The sequence below is a fragment of the Geotrypetes seraphini genome, chromosome 11 (genome assembly GCF_902459505.1).
Source record: "Geotrypetes seraphini chromosome 11, aGeoSer1.1, whole genome shotgun sequence".
NCBI lineage: Eukaryota > Metazoa > Chordata > Amphibia > Gymnophiona > Dermophiidae > Geotrypetes > Geotrypetes seraphini.
This window is the reverse complement of record NC_047094.1, coordinates 126205518-126214192: the sequence shown is the minus strand read 5'-3', so window position 1 is coordinate 126214192 and position 8675 is coordinate 126205518.

Genomic DNA, 8675 nt, shown 5'->3' with positions numbered 1-8675 from the left:
GGGTAAACAGGGCAACTGCCCTGTGCCCTGAAGCTCTGGGTGGCCCCTGTGGGCTGGCATGTTTTCTCCCTTCTAACTACACCAGTCCGACATCACCTTCATTCTTGCTAACAAATCAATCTTGTTAACTTTTGTTGCCAGGGCCGGTGTTGGGGGTGTGAGGGGGGAAAGCAAACACAGCTCTAGTGGGCCCCAAGGTCTGGGCATCCTTTTTCCCCACCACGGTTCATCTCCTTCCCTTCCCATCCTATTCTTATTCTTCTTTAAAAATCAATCTCCCTTTTTAGGGGGACCCCAATGTGGCAGCTGTAGAGAGCTTGAGTGAATGGCTACCGTGAAGCTTTCCCTCTGCTGCGATCTGCCCCCTCTAATGCAACTTCCTGTTTCCTAGACAATCGCAGCAGAGGGAAAGCTTCACGGTAGCCATTCGCTCTCTACAGCTGCCACACTGGGGTCCCCCTAAAAAGGGAGATTGATTTTTAAAGAATAAGAATGGGATGGGAAGGGAAGGAGATGGACTGTGGTGGAGGGAAGGGATGCTCAGACCTTCCCTTTCCCTTACCTCTTTATTTTTCCGTGTGCGCACAGCATCATGAACTTGCTGCCCGCGTTGGTGTCGGCTCTCTCTTTCTGATGTCACTTCCGGGTCCCACACCTAGGAAATGACATCAGAGGGAGAGCTGACATGCAGACAGCAAGTTTGTGATTTTGCTCATACTGGAAAAATTAAAGAGGTACGGGAGAAGGGAAGGGGCACGCATGCATGTCATGGGGGATCGGGAAGGAGTGGGGGGGGAGTGGAGGACGGGGGTGGGGTGCTACTCACCATCACTACACCACTGGTTCAGTTTAACTTTTGTCTACATATTTCTATTTTTAGTTTGTGATTACTTATTTCATACTGGGTGAGGGTGTATCTATGTTCCATGTGTATGAAAAGGACATGGTTTTCTGTTAGCATTAACTGTGCAGGATCGATCTGTATTAATCTGGCTTGTTTAGTTTTACAATGGGTGTATTGATGTTCTAGTGTTCACTACAGTGTTTAAGATGCTGTTTTTTCCTAGGTGCACCTTTGTTGGGTTACTCATGGATTATTACTAAAAATATATATTTTTTAATAAAGATGAGGGAGGTTTTAAAAAAATGATTGGCCCCAGGTGTCAAATATACTAGGTACACCACTGGCTTTGCAGCAGCCATTTGTTCAAGCTCCCTGCACTAGGACCCTTCCGAAATGGGTGAATGATTTTTAAAGAAGATGGGGAAGGTAAGGAGAAAAAAGGGAGATGGACTATGGTGGGGAAAAGGGGAAGAGATGCCTGGACTGTGGGGCCCCCTGGAGCTGGCAGTATCCTTAAGCCACCATTGTATGAAAGCCAAGTGAGGGGGGGGGGGAGGGGAGGGCAGCAGAAACAGCTCTGAAATACTGCTGTCAATTGCAGAACTTGGAAAGTTCTGGTCACTGGACCTGAGGATGGGGATTTACACTAGCTACAGCAGTGATCTTCATTGCAAGATCTGCAAGCCAATGGCAGCCCTCCAAGACCTCTGGGATGGCAAGCAGAGCCTTTGCAGAATATCATCCATCCTCTATTGTTGGGATCCAGCACTTTTTTTTTACTCATTTTGTTTCCAGCACTGCATTCTTCGGGCCATGGGCAGCATGAGTGAAGTAAACATGCTGCCTTTGGCAGCCCTACCCCAGAAGCTTTCCCTTTGCTACACAGCTTTCTGTCCCCACAGTAGGAATGAATGTCGAGAAGCATTATTGGCATCGTGGCCCCAAGTAGGAAGATATTTGTCTGCTCTCCTTCAGCCCTTTTTGACCCAAGATGGCTCTCACTTAAAAATTAGCGAACACCACTTAGCTACATCAAGGGAAATGTTCATTTTGAGGGGGGCCTAAGTTCATAGTGGGATGCCTAAATCCCTCTCATGGTTATGCCATTGATTGTGTTTGGTACAAAATGAAGTACTTGCTGAGTTTAATGTTTTGGGTTTCCAGTTCAGTTTTGGAACTCATATTTCTATTTCTAATTTGTGATTCATTGTAGTTATTTTATATGTGGTAGTAATGGTGGGTGGGGAAATTGAGAGAGGGTCAGATAGAAGAGGGGCCCCTTGTTAATTTCTGCCCTGGGTCCCAGCATGTCTAAAACTGACTCTGGCTAGGAGCTTGTGTTAAGTTACAGACTTGAACTATCGGGTTCTTCTGGACCACTGCAAACAGTTCAGGCTAAATGGAAAAGCATTAATTCTTCATTATTCAGGGCTTGGTACACAGTTGTAACAGCCTGGAGATAACACAATGATCATAAGTAGGTTATCTTTGTCTGTTCTGTTGCTTTCGTATCTTTTAAAGTATGTTGTTATGTTGAAATATTTTACTTTGTTTCCTCTTTTGATTTTAATGCCAGCTTTGGAAGTTCCTCTTTAGTTAGCAACTGTCTCTACATTTTTAGGCCTGATGGTTACCATGGAAGTCACTTCCTGGAGCTGGCCCTCTCTGAAACCACAGCAGGAATTGCAAGCCAGTTTCCTCCCATCAAAAGTATTTTCAATTCTGAAGGTCGCACCTTCAAAAAGATATAAAAAGGATAGAGGCTGTCTAAAGGAAGGCTACTAAAATGGTGCGTGGTCTTCATCATAAGGCATATGGGAACAGACTTAAAGATCTCAATCTGTATACATTGGAGGAAAGGCGGGAGGGGAGAGACGTTTAAATATCTACATAATGTAAATGTGCATGAGTCGAGTCTCTTTCATTTGAAAGGAAGCTCTAGAAAGAGAGGGCATAGGATGAAGTTAAAAGTGATAGGCTCCGAAGTAATCTAAGAAAATACTTTTTTACAGAAAGAGTGGTAGATACATGGAAAGGTCTCCCGGAAGAGGTGGTGGAGACAGAGACGATGTCTGAATTCAAAAGGGCCTGGGATAGGCACATGTGATCTCTCGGAGAGAGAAAGAGATAATAGTTACTGTGGACGGGCAGGCTAGATGGGCCATTTGGCCTTTATCTGCCATCATGTTTCTGTTTCTAAACTATAAAATTTTTGATAAATTGCATAATAATACTATGTAGCAGGTTTTCTAAACAAAGTCTAGAATGAACACTTAGGAACGTAGAGAGAGGGAAAGATGATATCTTTTTTCTTAAAGGACCCACGGCCGCTGAAAATCAGGGGCGGGAAATTTCATGGCGACACCAGGAAGTATTTCTTCATCGAAAGGGTGGTTGATCATTGGAATGATCTTCCACTACAGGTAATTGAGGTCAGCAGCGTGCCAGATTTTAAGAAAAAATGGGATAGGCATGTGGGATCTCTTAGGGGAAGAAGTTAGGGGGGTGGGTCATTAGAGTGGGCAGACTTGATGGGCCGTGGCCCTTTTCTGCCATCATTTTCTATGTTTCTATGTTTCTATCATTCATGTATTCTGATTGTCCGGTATTCAAAACATGATTTATATCAATAGTTATTAATCAATGCTAATAATGGACCTTCAAAGGTAATACATATGTTCACTACTGTGGAAACAAATTTGGTATATGTAGCAGGACTCCAAAATGTAGCAGTAGGTGCCCCTTAAAAATAGGATTGCCAACTTTTTGACAATAAAAATATGATATCTGCCCTGTTCCATGCCCCCTTACCCTGCCCAGACCCCTCCCTTGTCCTCATGTCTACCCCAAATCCCTTGACACATTTACCTTTGCCCTGCTCCTCTATAGCCAACTGCCTACTTTAGGATTACCATCTTAGATGAAAAAATGATCAAATGTATAGACTTCAGAATGGGGGAGGGGGCCATGGCCTCCCCCAAAAAATTGGCAGTGGGACCTCTTATGCAGCTCACAGCTCCCCGTTGGTTTCCAAAGCCCCCCTCATCTCAAAAACTGCAAGGAAGGCACTGACACAGCACCGATTCTCCAGCACTGCTGGGGTCCTTCTCTGTACTGTTCTGCCATGATTCACCCCCACTGTGAAGCAACTTCCTGTTTCTGGTTGGGTGGACTGCGGAAAAGGAACTGTGCAGAGGAGGTCATGGGCAGTGCCAGAGAATTGCTCCCATGCCGGCAATCTCTTTTTGTAGACTTTGAGGTGAAGGAGGCTTCAGAACTGGGTGGGAAGGTTATTTGGTAGAATGGGGGAGTTGGGATGGAGGAAGGAAGAAATGAGAGATGCTGAATGGGAGGGGCAGAAAGGAGATAAACAGGGGTCACATGGATATAGGGGACAGCAAGAGGGCAGGAAAGGAGATGTTGAAAATGGATGGAGGGACAAGGATAGAAGAGATGGTGTAAATGGTGCATAACGATAAAGGGTAGTGGAAGAGGAGGGAAGAGATGGTACACACGGATGGAGGGAAGGGAAAGAGAGGGAGGAGACGTGCATATAGATGGAGGGGTAGGAAAGAGAAGAGAAGGAAGGAATGGTACACATAGATGGAGGGGAGGGGAAGAAAAGAGAGGGAAGAGATGATACATATGGATGGAGGAGTGGGGAAGAGAAGAGAGGGAAGAAATGGTGCACATGGATGGACTAGTAGGAAAGAGAGGAAAGGGAAGAGATGGTGCACATAGATGGAGGAGAGGGGAAGGGATGGAAAAGTAGATAGATTTGAGATGGAGGCAGAAAAATGGGAGAAAACTGAATATGAAAGAAAATCAGTGCCAAAGATGGATGTAGTGAAAAAGGTGAAGAAGGAAAGGAAAGAAGCAGCAAATGCATAAGGAGGCCTTGGAAACAGAATTAAGAGCACAAAGGAAACAAGATGATCAGAAAGAAAAATGCCAGATAACAAAGATAAGAAAAATGTTTTATTTTCAATTTAGTGATTGAAAATTTACATCTAAAATTATATTTTAAACTGTTCAGGAAAAAATGCATTTCTTTCTGTTTCTTTTGTGGTGTACTGTGTGCAGAGTCTGGCATATTAGGATTTTGTTTGTGTACTTTTAGTTTGGGGGTTTGTATTTGAAAAGGGTTTTTTGCTTTGTTTTCTACATGTGTGACTGAGGCCGGGTGTTCTGGTGGGGATGGAAGTCCAGAAACTTTGGTTGGTGTCGTGGCCCCAAGTAGGAAGACATTTGTTGGCTCTCCTTCAGTTTTTTTGGACTCGAAACAGCCCCAACTTAAAAATTAGTGAAGACCATTGTCCTACCGCCTACTGTATTTTTGCAATGATTTGTGTTGAGAGTGGGCATTGCTGTCTTGTTAAATGTTTATTTTATTTTTATTTTTCCTCTAACTCTACTTTTCACTTCTCTATTACCCTCCAGGTACTTTAGTTAGATTGTGAGCCTTCGGGACAGTAAGGGAATTTTTCAAGTACCTTTCTTATTTCTAATCTTAATGTATATTTTCTGTAAACCGCTTAGAACCTAACGGATGTAGCGGTATACAAGAAATAAATTACATTACATTACATTACAAGAACTCACTGCAGCTTGTGCAATGTATGTTGTTTATTAAAATGAAATAATTACAAAAAAGAAACAGGATAATGTGCTAGATGAACCATTGGTCTGAACCAGTATTGCTATTCTTATGCTCTTTGCAGGGTTTTGTATTACTTCTTCATGTACTTCTTTGGCACTGAAGGAGAGTTTTCTGTAGCAGTTACTGTGGTGATATGGTTCATAGTCAAATGCGTGCATGACAAAAACGCACAGACAAACGGGCGCAGTCATATGAGCGCAAGACAAGTGAGCGCCAAGACAAATGAGCGCAAGACAAATGAGCGCAAGACGTCTGAGCGCAAGACATCTGAGCACTAGACAATTCAGCGCGAATGATTTCTAGTAAAAAGCACGAGCATGACATCTGAGCGCAAGACATCTCAGCGCTGACATGTGAGTGCAAGACAAGTGAGCGCCAGCAACTGAGCGCAAGACAAATGACCGCGACAAGGGGCTAAGTAATTATTGATTAAAAATGCATTTGCACACCATAGTCACATATGACAATGATGTAAATGACATCATTATGTTAATGTCTTGCACGTGATTGTGTTAACAAGACATAGGGGACAAACGTGCCTAGTGACATTTAATTTAATCTCAAAAACTATTGTTGTAACCCCCCAAATTATAGAGGAAACTTAACGTTTTGCATATTTTTAAGGGGAAAAGTTAAGTTTTCAGTAGACACAGCACGGCAGCGCGAACACTATGTCGGACCCACGCGCTTTTGTCCTGTCATAAGAACATAAGAAACGCCTTCACCGGATCAGACCGAGGTCCATCTAGTCCGGCGATCTACACACGCGGCGGCCCATTTAGGTACTCCTTTATGGAGACCCGGATTTACCGTATCCCTCAATATGATATGCAAGAAGGTATGCATCCAACTTGCGCTTGAATCCCAGTACAGTAGTCTCCTCCACAACCTCCTCCGGGAGTGCATTCCAAGCATCCACCACGCGCTGTGTGAAAGAAAATTTCCTGACATTTGTCCTGAACCTGCTGCCATTCAGTTTCAGGCTATGACCTCTTGTCCGTGTCACATGTGAAAATGTCAGTAATGATTTTATTTTAAATTTAGTGATCAAAATGTGTCTGAATTTATATCTGCTGTCTATATTTTGCACTATGGCCCCCCTTTTACTAAATCACAATAGCAGTTTTTAGCACAGGGAGCCTATGAGCGTCGAGAGCAGCCCTGGGTGTTCAGCGCAGCTCCCTGCACTAAAAACTGCTATTGTGCTTTAGTAAAAAGGGAGGGGGGGTTGTCTATTTTTGTATGGTTGTTACAGTGCATAGAGTCACCTGCCTTGATCTCTTTGAAAAAAACCCAGAATAGGAATGATAATTAACATTTTCTCAGTGTACAGTGTGCTTTGTGTTTTTAAAAAAAATTTTTGTTGATAGATCATTTTGACTTGGTCATTTTAAAAGTAGCTCGCAAGCCCAAAAAGGGTGGGCACTCCTGAGCTAGAGCGTTGAAGCTGCGTGTTTCTGCCATAAAGGTCATCTCTGATGCAACCGGAAGTTGCATCAGAGACGATCTTTACGGCAGCCATATGCAACTACAACACTCTGGCCTGCTGTAAGAAGGCAGTTTAGACATCGCCGGCCACAGGGCAGGGAGGTTTGTCGGACCGGGCCTATTGTCAGGGCCGGGGGGGGGGGGTAAAACAGAGGGGGGAGAAGGATGCTGAAAGCACATGGGGAAGACAGAGTGTGAAGAAGATGCTGAATGGAAATGGGGAACAAAGAGTGGGGAGAAGATGCTGAAGGGAAATGAGGAAGAGAGAGTGGGGAGAAGACGCTAAAGGGAAATGGGGAAGAGAGAGTTGGGAGAAGACGCTGGCAGGGAAGAAGACAGAGATGCCAGACTATGGGAGGAGTGGAGGGTAGAAGATGGGTGCGAGACCAATTTGGAAGGAGGGAGAAAGGGAGAGGCACAGTAACAGAGCAAATGGAAGATGCAGAGAGAAGAGAGACAGTGGATGGAAGGAGGAGAGTAACAAGAAGATGAGGAAAGCAGAAACCAGAGAAGACAAAGGTAGAACAAAAATTTTCTATTTATTTATTGCTTTAGGAGACATGTGTCGCTGTTTCTATGGTGTTGCATTGTATGCAGAGTCCAGCTTCTTGCTGGTTCAATTTAACCTTTGTCTATTTAAAACTGTGGAGCATTTTTTAGCGCCAGCCGTGGAGGTAGCAGCTCTGATGCTCAGAATTCTGTAAGCGTCAGAGCTGTTACCACCGTGGCTAAAATCCACAGTACTGTTTTGTAAAAGGGGGAGGGGTTAGTTTGTGATGACATATTCCATACTAGGCAAAGGTGTTTCCTGTGTTCTGTGTGTTCGAAAGACATGGTTTTCTGATAGGATTGACGGTGTAGAATTGATCTGTACTAGTCTGGCTTGTTTAGTTTTACAATGGGTGTATTGATGTTGTACTGCTCACTGTGGTATTTAAGATGCTGCCTTTTCCTAGGTACTCATGTGGCTTGTTACTAAAAATCATGTTTTTCGTACAGATGGAGGGGGGGTGCCAAAAAATGATGGGCCCCGGGTGTCACATATGCTAGGTACGCCACTGGAAATTTGGTTTGATTATCGACACTTGGATAATCTGTCTTTTAGGTCATCCAAGTACCAACTTGGGCGGGTTTTTAGACGTGTTTATGTTTCAATTATGAGCCCCACAGTAGCTAAGAAGCCTAGAAAGATGTCCAGAAAGCCAGCTTCGAAAATTGGCACATGGATGTTTTAGTGAGAAAAATGTCCATGTGCTGATTTATGCTGTCTTTTGGACGTCTTAGTGTTTTGAAAATGTCCCTAAAAGTGACTTAAACAGCCAGGAGAGGCTTCTAGCCATTTAACTCTTTTGATTAGGACTAACCATCAATGCTCAGCAGCATTTAACTGGACAGTGCCACTGAATATTGCCACTAAACAATCAAACCTTTACCAGCAAGGTTAGGGACGGGTGGAGCATGGTTCTAGCTAGTGCTACCCAATTCAGGAAAAAAAAATTCGATTCGATTCATTTCAGCCTATTGAATTGGTTTTTCGATTCGATTTGATTTTCCTGCCCAATTGGGTGTTTTTTAAAAACATCTTGGTGGGTTTATTTTATAGCCTCTTTACCCCCTTTGCCTTCTCCTAACCACACTGGCGCTGTGGTGTAAACAAAATAAACAAACAATAAAGACTTTTCC